Genomic DNA, 12,407 nt, shown 5'->3' on the forward strand with positions numbered 1-12,407 from the left:
CTCGGGGGCGATGTTCAGGTGGGCGGGAAGACGTAGCACGCGAGACGGTCATTTGCGGAATCGCCAGTTCACGGGATTGGCCAGTCGTTTCAGCGGGTGCGAGAGAGAAAATCTGGGGGCGTTTGCGCCTTAAATTTCTCCCTTTACCTAGGTACCACGGCGGAGCAGTTTCTTTGCTCGTTCTGTCCCTAGGCGTGCCTTGGCGTGGAGGCATTTTGCCATGTGTCGGCTGGCGATCCGTGCGTCGTGTACAAGTTTTCCTCGTGCGTCTCCTTGGGTGTTGCTGGCACAGTGCACTGGCGCGAACGATTGTTGTCGTTTGGTCAGTGGTCTCCCGTGAAGGCGAGTATGATATGGCGTTGCCCTGTCACTACCAGTGTCACACGTATACTTCTGATCGCGATCGGCACCGATCCGGATCGAAATTCTCGACTGTGATTGGGTCTCTCGCTCATTTTGTCCAAAGGAGGCAATCACGACCGCGAAATTCGATCAGGATCGGGCGTGATCGCGATCAGCGGTGAGCCAGAACACAAGATACACACACAGCGCACACTGTCAACAATTTCATTGCGAAAGCATTGCGACCTCTGAAGATTAGAGCATGGCACTAGTCACTTGATAGATATAGCATATATTACATATATAGCAAAATATATAGCATCTTTACAGTTTGCCCTGTGTGCGCGTTTTCGTTCCTTGCTTGTGCCTCTGTCACACTGGTATCTTACCGTCCTCGCGAATTTTTCCATGCGTCGAACGCTTCGAGAGGGCTCAGTTGCGCGTTATTCAATTGCCATAATTTAAACTTTAAAATACTACTAACTTGTAGCGTGGGGTCCTTTTTTTCACGTTTCTGTGTCTTCGTCCGCTTCCGCTGCTGCCTTAGTATGTCAAACGGCAAACTTCTGACTGCTGTTGCAGAAGTCTTGGCGTCACAAGTTGGCGGCTGGACGTAATAATATTTATTTTAAGTCCAGCACGCTTAGGCCTCCGCCACTCCAATCTACGGACTATCCTGCTTCCAGCTTTGATCTCCCCACTACCCCTTGGGTGCCCTGGGGATCCTGCGCCGCCTGCTTTATTATAACCTCAGGTCCTCTCCTGAGGCCTCCGGTTGCATGTGCCCTCCTGGAGCAGTGCTTGTAAAAAATCCAATCTATCGTCGCGACTTAAAAAGCGACCTGCGACTTAGACTTATACAACACCAGTCAGAACCTTGCCTGTCGAACCAAGTCATTCTCACCTAATTATTTAAATGATTAAGCGACTTCTGTAGGTGTCGGTCAATGTCATATTAAGCGACTGGTGAATTTGTTCTCTTTACTGGACGGATCCTGCATCTCGGCATGTATTTTGTAGCTTTGTATTCGTATAGATGTAGGAGCTCGGTGGGAGATCTATCAGTGCAGGCAGCATGTGCTAACACCATGTGGCAGATACTGCTTGATAATTTCTAGTATATCATACCCGCGCGCAGCTATCGTATGCGCCACAGCCCTTATAAGTTATTTGGCTCAGCCATAAGTTCCAGCTTTGCTCCGACACCACTTAAGTGCTGGTTTCCCATGTCTGTCTGTCCACCCAGTTCTTTAAGCTGACAATGGCCGCTGTCATATTAATTTTCATTTTTCGTTGCCAGGATCGTGATCCCCAACTTCACATTGCATTGGTACAAATAATAAGAAAACTTTGACCACTATTGTCACCACTTTGATTAAAGTTCAGGTCCTTGCAATAATGTGCATTTCACTGTTCAGTGAAAAAGCGCTGAACAGACTTGAGTGCCCGACTATAGACATCCTACACCCAAGTTCTCTCTCTTTCACTCGCCATTCCCCTCCCCACGTGTAGGGTAGCAAACTGGACTCAGTCTGGTTAACCTCCCTGCCTTTCCGTCTTCCCTTCTCTCTCTCTCTCACTGTTCAGCTACCCACAGCACTAGCTATTAAGCACTTTTGCTCCATTGTATATCTGTCATGAAAAACTAGCATCAACATACATAATTACGGACGCTATGATTCCATTATGCACTCAGCATCTCTGTAAACTTGCAACATTCACCCTCTCAAGCATAAAGCGCACTCTCAAGGGCCATCATAAAACAATATCTATACATTTCTTTTCTTGGTAGTTCTTTGAAAGTATATTTTTTTTACTAGAAGGTTGGTAACAATGAGCACCTCACCGTCATGGGCTACCAGTTTGGTGCAATGTCCCACTCATTATAAAAATCTTATACTAGATGGATCGTCATTTGAAGAAAACCAATTCTTTAACAAATGGTCCATTCTGCGTTATGGTTCTACCTACCTGTCTTCTACAAGCAATGCATTCACATATGAAAGAACTGTATATAATGATAGTGATGAAGCAGTGCATCTGAAATAACCTTTGACATCATCACAGGAACTTGGAAACAGGTACCACATAGTGATAACTTCGATAATCATTAATCATGTCTTATACATGGCTGGACATGTTTTCGTTCGCTTCTGGCCTTCCTTGGGTCACATGATATTTTCTGTACCTCACAATGAGACCTTGAAGCATAGGCATCTAAGGCTTTCACCTTAAAATGGAAGGACGCAAAATTGATTGCTTCAGTGTTGCTTCCCCTGAAAATGAACTACTTGTACTTTGTTTAATTTATTCACTTGAGAAATGCACATATAATACCATCCATATTAACATAGCAGCATAGGCGGAGACTATGTGGGGGGCTCTGGGGCCCGAGCCCCCTCCGGAGATTTCCCGGGGGAGGGGGGGGGCTGAGCCCCCCACCCTAGGCGAAGCCGAAGCCTCCCTCCCCCTTCCCCCCACACACACACCTAAAGTGCCAATACCAGTGCTTTGTCACCCACATCATTTGAGGTTTCTTTTCACTTTCCTCGACTTTTTCCCTTGAAATTTTACTGAGGCTAATAGCTTACTGCATCCTTGTTGGCGCAGACTTGAACGGCTTTTAATTAATATTTTCGATTATTTCTGCAAAAAAGAATGTTAAATTATGCGGTTTTATTTGCCGAAACCACGATCTCATTGTGAGGCACCGCATAGTGGGGGACTCCGGAAACTTGGACCACGGGGGGCTCTTTAACATGTACATAAATCTAAGTACATTGGTGTTTTCACATTTCGCCCCCATCGAAATGCGGCCGTCGTGGCCGGGATTAGATGTGGCGATATCGAGCTTAGGAGCCATATTATCTCGAGCTTAACACGAGATAACATGGCTGTTAAGCTCGAGATCTCGCGATCTTGAGCTTAACACCATAGCCACAAAGCAACCACGGCGGGTCACTTTATTTCTTCAAATCCTGACAATAGGGGGACACGGCCATCAGAAGCACTCGCGGTGGCTGCCTTATCCATACTTTCTCACTTCAACATTATTTTAAATTTCCACTGTAAACACCATGCACATATGCAATATATTTAAATATACACACAGGACAAAGTTTATAATATTTTTGAAAGAGATGGAGGCAGCCAATCAAGAATTATTTATAATGGTATGGATAGCCTATGTCTAGAGAATGAATATGTTGTTGTATGCTCACGACGCTTCAAATTGTTTTGCGTGCTTTTTTGATCATGAATGAAACCTATAAACTTCACTGACTCCGTCAGCAGACTCTTTTATCAACGGCGTATGAAATGCACGTGAATGTTGTGTGTCTCGGTGTTGCTTCTTTTTACAGTAAGTAATGTCAACGACTCATGAAAAAAAGAACATTTCTAATAACTTACAACATTTATTACGGATGGTAACATCATCACTTACATGCAAACGTAAATATATAGAGTGTCCCAATTAATTATAATGCACCAAGATTTAAAAAGAGAGCAATGCTTTACTCGAAGAAAACCTAGCGAATATTGTTTACAGTACATTGCAGTAGCTGCTAGTAATTTTTTCGTTACAGATTTAATTTGATCATTTAATTAATTATCTAAGTCGACATGTACTATCCTAATTATCAAATTATAAATGAGGCATCTAAAGGCACAGCCAAGGGACATTAACTGCGATATTTTCAGCAACGTACTAATTGCGTACTAATTTTTTATGATAGATAAATAAACCCTGTGAAATATGGAGAATACCACATGACTGTGCTCCCACTCGCATCATAAAGCAGCGCCCTCGAACATGCTCCCTCTGAGTAATCCAGGATGAAATAAAGGAAATAAAGAAAAATATTGTGATCGACCTAATGCCTCATCTGCCGCATCCCTGCTGAAGTAACACGTCTCGTTTGGTGTTACCTGGAAAAAAGTTGTGATAGCTGTTGTTTTAGCGTAGATAAAGTGCACGGATTTTTTTTTTTTTTTTTGCTGCAGAACCTGTCACCACAAAAGTGAATTGACGTCAGTGCAAAGATTTAAAGGTACGTTTTGTTCCATCCCATTTGCCATGTGTTTCTCTAATGAGCACCCAGTAAGCATGATCCTCGCCTTGGCATCTGCAAATGGCAACAAGAGGAAGACTGCAAATATGTATATCACTAATGGAAGTGTGGCGGTAGACCAAATGCATCGACTATCATCAGAAGTTGTGAAAACCTGAGACAAACCGGCAGCTTCAACAAACCGGCTGAAGACTCCACGTTTGAGTCCTAGCCTACGCAGGGATGTTCTAGCATTTATGGCCTCAAATCCTCATGCTAGCATGCGGAACGTGGCCGCCCAGGTACCAATTTCCAAGTCAGTTTGGAGAATTCTAAATGACAGCCTTTCACCCGTCCCACCTTAACCAGCAACAATGCTTGGAAGATAGGGACCCGTAGAATCGTTTAAATTTCTCGCAAAAGCCCATGAGTCATCATACCTTTTGAGCAACATCATGTGCACAGATGAAGCCAATTTTCGCCGAAACGCCTAGGTACATTTGCATAATGCGCACTAGTGGAGGGACTCCAATGCACGCTGTGTGAAGTGCAATAGGCACCAGTACCAGTAGTTGCCCAAATTGTGATTCAGAATTTATGCTGGTGCTATAATCGGTCCCATCTTCTTTGATCACATACTCACTGGACAGTGTTACATCAACAAAATCCTTGAAGGAGTGGTGGATGAGTTTCTCTGTGAAGTCCCGCTGTCACCTCTTCCGCTTCTGTGGTATCAGCAAGATAGGGCACCCGCACACAGCAGCAGCCAAGCACGAAACTGGTTGGATGCGACTTTCAATGCGCAATAGATTGGAAGGCACAGGCCTGTGAATTGGCCCGCTAGGTCATGTGACCTCTCTCCACTCGATTTCTTTCTTTGGGGTTATTTATGTGAATGATCTTGCTTACGTAATTGAGATAGAGTCAGATTAGTTCAAGGCAAGGATAACGGATGTCTGCCGTAGAACTCCGGCGTCGGTCATCAAGAAAGCCACTGAAGATGTTTCATATTTAAAACAGCACCAAAATACACGGACAAGGAAGGACACAGAACGAGCGCTGACTGCCGACAACACCTTTATTGAAGTGTGCACAAATATATACAATTCGCAATGGGCATAAAGAGAGTAAAAGAAGAAAGGCAAGGCGAGTCATTGTCGTTCAACTCCTGCTGCGCATGCGTCAATAACATTAAACTTGAGCAAGGTTAGTGACATGTTAGTCGCACATTCAGCCACACAAACTATAAACAAAAATACTAGTGACCTATTTCACTAAGTGCCCCTTAATTCATAGAATAAGGGTTCTCTCTTCTTTAACATGTCCAGCCTGCTCAATTGTTAGCGGCGGTGTGGTGTACAATCTTTACAACGAAGTGACCAGTATTACGAACGATTTTGGAGGTCCCAGGCACTTTCTTATGTCTTTGACTGTACATGTCAATGCCCATGTACCTGTAACCCTGAAGGTCCAAGCCAAGTAGGTCCACTTGCTAAGTTTCTGTTACTGAGTAAGATGCATGCTAATCCCATTTTTTTAAGACTTGCATGCCAAAGAACCAGCAATAAGTGCAACATTTTTGCTCAAAGTATAGATCAGAAGACACTTCTTGAAGCAAACCAGCTCGGTGCCTTTGTACAAATGCTGCTTAGTCACTAAAAGTCGTACCATAACATGTTTGAGGAAAATCGATTAGAACATTGATGCTTTAATGCAGTGCTGCTGTCGTGCTTAACACCGCACTGTAAGTCAATTAGAACGCAGTATTTTCTCATTCCAGTTACAGTGGAATCTTGCTAATCCCAGTGGTTCTGAGGCACCACAATGCATTATTGCTGTAAAAATTTTGCAAAGCCTTTGCCAGTAGGCATTGAGCTGTCATGCTCATTTCAATATGCCTTTGTCTTCTTCACAACCTTGTGTTATACTGTGAGATGTGGATCCTTCAAATATTACAGGAACTTGCATGGCTTGTGTACAGGATACAACATTTCTTGGGAGTGTTCTCAGCCTAGGTTGTGAAAGACTGCTTTAAACTCATGGGGACAACTGAGAGTGACAAGAGGCATTATTTTGTTGAGGTAAGCAATCCTTAAGCTAAACCAAGAGGTAGTATGCATGATTGGAACTGAACTTTCATATTGAGTGAGCAATCCTCTAGCAGCACTGGCACGATGCTTAGATCTCTGTGCTTCGTGCAGTTCTTTTTCTTTGCCTTGTTGTTGCCACAGTGTTTCACTTTCCTGCATTCGTGTCATTGACTCTTGCTAAGCTTGTGCAATTTTTCCTCCATGCAAGCATGGACTGATTTATCTTCTGTTTGGGAAACAGTCATAATTTGTCCAGTGACCCACTGGGCTATGTGAATAATGTACACAATGATACCATTTCAGACTTTTCAATCATCATGATGTCGATGGCACTGTCTTCAAAAATCACCATTGGATTGCCCCTCTTCAGCGGGCAAGGCAGCAGCAGCACCAATAGGTGTGGTACCATGATAATGCTTACTGCATATGTTCTGACCATCCCTTCATTGCTTCATAGCTTCATTGCCCACATAGTCGGTGCCTTAATTTTATTCCTACATATGCCCAGGTGGTGTCCCAATCCTGTAGCCCTCTGGTGAGCGGGGATATTGAGATGAACCATCGCCCTATTAGACCAACTAAATGTCCACAGGATAAAAATTGTAATCTTGGTCCCCCACTTGATTAATGGCTAATGTCATGACTATTGTAGGGTTGATAGCTCAGATATGTTGAAATAATTTTTGCTCTTCAAAATGAGAAAACACGACATTGCTGAACTGTGGCTGTTCGTCAACTCTTGATATTAAACAATAAAAAATCTTACCGCCCTCAAATAGTTTGTGCGCGGTTTACAAGCTGGAACATACATTCAACAAACTTTCTCCTCAAAACTTAATAACCGCTTCTCAGAATTACAATATTGAAAATTGTTCATGGCAGAACAGCTCTTTTTGCATCATTTTGTGGAGTCTTGATAACAGCAATCCCTTGCTATTGAAAGTTGTAACATTCTTTTCATTAACAGTGAAGTTCGAATTCTTTCAAGTCCTTTTAAATAAAAAAAAAATAGGAGGCTTGGGACATATTGTGATATAGGGCCTATGCAGGCATTTTTAAACTACTGGAATAACAAGTTAACATTCACGAATGCTTGTACTGAGAAAAAGGTACTGAGTTCGATGTATCTAAGCAGTGGTTCATACACACCTCTAACACCACCCCAGGAGGAGCCAAACACTGCCAAACTTTTTCCAATATAACCCCCCCCCTCCCCCTCCTTACTTTCTCCCGCACGCAAGAGGTATTTGCCAAATGCCAGTTAGGTCAGAAGAGACAAAATAGAAAGGTGTCTTTTTGCACCTCTTGTTCATCGAGCAATGTTTAAGAAAAAATGAGGACATACAAGGCACTGTTTCCAACTAAATTTTTTATCCAAGAAAACCAATATACAGTAAACTACCACTTGAACGTCACTTGAACAAATTATTCAGCTGTACGAACTTTTTTATATCCCCCATCGAAACGCCATTCAACCCAATGCAAATGCCTTTCAGTTTAACAAAATTCAGTACAGTGGCATTTCACTTCTGTGAACATATTCTGCTACATCATCATCATCATCATAATTTTTATTTTCACCACTGGATACAAGGTGAAAAAGGGAGAGCCGGAAAAAAAGCCGAATTCTCTTCGGCTTGACAAAGTTCCGGTCTCCCAGACAGGCACGGAAGCAGCTGGTGTAGCAATACAATTACGGATAAAGTGTGGATATAAGAGTTTTTAAGCGCAAATACATATAGAAATTTTCATGTTATTACATGGAAACTAGTTGTAATACAGTTGTGTCAAATGACTCCCAGTATACAATTATAATCTGTTATCTTGCATATTATTTTTTAACACAGGCTCAGTTGCATATATCATAGTGGACTTGGAAGCACCAAACGAGCGCGGATGCTGATCAAATTTTTTCTGATCGCACAGATCGTGCTGTCGAGGACTGGATTCGTCGACGCAGGGTCTGAGCATGCGCTGCATCAGGCCTATCTACTGCTACCTCTGGCTGTCTGCCCTGCTGGCTTCATCGGACGAAACAAGTCGCAGGAAGCTGTACCACGTGCACTGCACTGGGACCACCTGACCAGCACGGTGACGTCGACAGAGACACCATGGCACCCGGATAAAAGCAGCAGCCTTTTCGACGTTACCTTCAGTGGACTTGGAAGCACTGAATGAGTACGGATGCTGATCGAATTTTTTCTGATCGCGCAGGTTAGTGACCAGCATTTAGTCTCTTCAACTAGAGACAATGACGTAACGTTAATGGTGCTCCCAAGTCCACAATGCTGTGTTGCTATTTTGCAAGATTGTTTTAATGTTGTCTGCTTAATGTTACTAACATTCGGAGACGTTGAACAAAATCCAGGTCCTGGCTCTGATTCAGATGAATGTTCGCAGCGGGAACTAATGAAACGCATTCTAAGAGAACAAAAGGAAACGAACAAAACACTGAAACAACTGTCTTCAAATATCAAGCACGTGGAGACAATAGTTGCAGATTTGCAAGAAAGAATGACAGTTATTGAGAATGAAAGGGGATTATGGAAAGAATGCGAAGACAAGATAGTACACTGCGAGGAATCTTGTAAATCTACCATGACGCAAGTAGAATTTCTGGCATCGAAGGTCGATGATCTAGAAAATAGAAGTAGGCGGAATAACCTAGTAATTTATGGATTAAGAGAGAGCTCTGCTGAAGATGTTAAAACACTTGAAGAAGAAGTGCGAGACGGTATATTTAGGAAGATCCTAGGAATAGAAGTTAACTCAATAGAACGACTTCACAAAATTGGTACAAAGCAAAGCCAAAGGACATGCCCTGTTATTATCAGGCTATTCAACTTTGCTGAGAAAAACAAAATATTATCAAGCTGCTTCAAGCTGAAAAACACCCAGATTTCAATATCCGAAGATTTCTCAAAGAAAGTATGCGACGCACTTGCTAAATTATGGCGTTCTGCAGTAAGTGACAAGGCGAAAGGGGCAAAGGTATCTCTGGCATTTGATAAACTAAAAATAAATGGCAAAACCTTCATATGGAATAAGTGTGAGGACAGAAGAATTGAACTATCTAAACCGATAACTTCTGCACATGCTGGCTCAGCAGCTCGCGATTGCACGTGACAACAATGTACGAAATGTATCAGAGTGTTATCACTGAATGCGCGCAGCGTAGTCAATAAGTTCAGCCTACCTGAAAGCATAGTTGCAGCCCATCACCCACACGTTATAGTCATCACGGAAACCTGGCTTCACGAAAGCGTCCAGGATTCCGAAGTGTTTCCGCCTTATCGGCTCATACGGAAAGACAGAGAATCGTGGGGGGGGGGTGTTGCTGTCGCAATTAAATCTAACATAAAATTCACAGTTTTAAACAGCATACCTGACCATGAAAGCGTATGGTGTAAACTTACATTTAATGGAAAAAGCATATTTCTGGGTGGCCTATATCGACCTCCGAATGCGCCCCCTGTATACCTAGACGTTATGCACAATTACATTGCACAACACACTAATTCACGTTCCAATATTATCATCACAGGTGATTTCAATTTACCAGGAATCAACTGGTCTAATCTTTCGCACAACAGCTGTGACGCAAAAAGTGCTGAATCTCTGTTGTTCATGTCATTTACCTTTTCTCTAGACCAGCTAGTTTCCGAACCGACTAGAATAGCTGGTCCGTCATGTTCTGTGCTTAATCTGATGTTCGTAAGCAGTCTATTTCAAAATAACACATTAAACGTTGAAAATAGCATTTCGGACCATAAAATGATTGTATTCTCCTGTCCAATTTTAGGAAACCGTGAACGCGTTAAGCCATCGATTGCTGTTATCAGGGATTACTCAAGAGCGGATGACAATGCTATCTCAGAATATTTAAACGCCTGCTTTCTGCAGTTTTCATTACTTCATGACGTAAATTAATTATGGTTATGTTTTAAGCGTATTGTGCACTTTTGTGAAGAAAACTACATTCCCTCCAGAAAGAAACGAGTGAACAGAGAACATCCTTGGGTATCGCGCGAAGTAATATATTTAAAACGAAAAATTAAGAGGAAGCGCAGAAAGAAAACCACACGTGACCTTCAAGATCTCATACGCTTACTACAATATAAGATCCATATGGCCAAGGAGCGTTTTTTCACTGTTACTCTGCCTTCTTACCTGACGAATAAACCACAAAAATTCTGGCGCTACCTATCGAGGGAGCGGCACACCGTATCGCAGATTACTGTTTCGAACGAGACAGTTGTTCAGCCTGACGTCATAGCAAGCAAATTTAATGAATTTTTTCAATCTGTATTTAACAGAACTACCTTTAACGGTCCCTCTCCACAGTATCAGTTCGAGAATCCAATGCCTGAAATAGATATTGACCTACAAGGAATTTTTTTACTCTTACAAAAACTGGATGTAAAGAATCCCTGTGGCTCTGATCTTATATCAAATGCTTTTTTGCAAAAACATGCAGTTTGGACGTCAAAATACTTACACGTAATTTACAGGCGATCTTTGGAAACTTCAGTGATACCTGATGACTGGCGAAGGGCCAAAGTAATACCTGTGCACAAATCTGGCTCTAAACTCGACGTAACTATAGACCTGTTTCATTAACATGTACATCCAGTAAATTGTTCGAACATATTATTTATAAGGCCATAATATTGCACTTGGAGAATAATAACCTACAATACAGCCGGCAACATGGATTCTGTTCAAGTCTAAGTACTATTACTCAGCTGAGTTAACCCATGATGCAGCTACATCAATAAATAACACAAGCCAAATAGATGCCATTTTCTTAGATATTTCAAAGGCCTTTGATGTTATTCCTCATCCAGATCTTATTACTAAACTAATTGCCATTGGTGTACACGAGAAAACAGTATCGTGGATCAAGAACTATCTCGAAAACCGAAAGCAATGCGTAGCTGTGAATGATATTACATCTGATTACATCAACGTTTTTTTTTCTGGTGTTCCGCAACGCTCGGTTCTTGCGCCCCTCCTATTTCTGATCTACATCAATGATATTCGTTCATGCGTTCAGCCGCCTATTCAAATGCGCCTATTGGCCAATTAACGCGTAGTGTACACAACAGTGAATACTGTAGCACGGCTGAATCTGCAGTCGTCACGGTGCACCAGTAATCCCGTGATCTGTTACGTCACGTAGGCTTCACTATATATGTAACTTGCGCAACCGCAATAAGGTTGTTGCTCACCCAACTGCTGGCCTGGCTACATGGTAGCAGCGGTGGCAGCGAAACCCAGCCAATATGTCGATGGCGTCCGCGCTACTACCGCCCCTGAAGCCTATGGATCCGTCGCACGACCCTTGGATTGCCTGGAAAACTTGGAAAAGTGAGTTTCTGCTGTTTTCCATTGTTACGCAATTGAACAAGCAGCCAAAAGACGTTCAAGCAGCCACGTTGCTAGTTACCATAGGCGAAGAGGCTAGGAAGTCGTATAGTACCTTCAAGTTCGATGAAGCGGAAGACAGGAATGACGTTGAAGTTCTGATTAAGAAATTTGAGGATCATTACAAGCCTGCAACGAACTTAACATTCCAAGAATTCCGTTTCGGTTCAAGGAACCAAAAAGAAGGCGAGATGTTTAACGAGTGGCTAACAGAACTGCGTGTGTTAGCGAAGAACTGTGAATTTGGGGACGCACCAGTGATCCCGTGATCTGTTACGTCACGTAGGCTTCACTATATATGTAACTTGCGCAACCGCAATAAAGTTGTTGTTCGCCCAGCTGCTGGCCTGGCTACAAATACCAGAGAGGATCAGGTAAAACTAAATGATTCGTTAGCTGCTGTACAAAATTGGTGCAACATTTGTGGTGTGACGAAGAAGATCGGCAGGCTGAAAAGTCCCGTTGCCATCGCATGGCACGTACCCAGTTCGTTCGC

The 12,407-nt window shown here is 42.7% G+C and overlaps 1 long non-coding RNA gene across 3 annotated transcripts in view; it reads left to right on the forward strand.

Moving 5' to 3' along the window:
- The first annotated feature begins 65 nt into the window (after positions 1–65).
- The window catches only part of LOC139054320 (uncharacterized), a 45,235-nt gene continuing 32,893 nt past the window's right edge, over positions 66–12,407 (forward strand). The window contains exons 1-5 of one of the 3 annotated variants that reach the window (XR_011511135.1): positions 66–342; positions 4,348–4,394; positions 6,353–6,475; positions 6,788–6,881; positions 8,411–8,698. This is a non-coding gene — a long non-coding RNA (uncharacterized lncRNA). The remainder of the gene's footprint in view (positions 343–4,347; positions 4,395–6,352; positions 6,476–6,787; positions 6,882–8,410; positions 8,699–12,407) is intronic. The other 2 variants (XR_011511136.1, XR_011511137.1) reach the window with 2 other exon arrangements.

The sequence above is a fragment of the Dermacentor albipictus genome, chromosome 1 (genome assembly GCF_038994185.2).
Source record: "Dermacentor albipictus isolate Rhodes 1998 colony chromosome 1, USDA_Dalb.pri_finalv2, whole genome shotgun sequence".
Lineage (NCBI taxonomy): Eukaryota > Metazoa > Arthropoda > Arachnida > Ixodida > Ixodidae > Dermacentor > Dermacentor albipictus.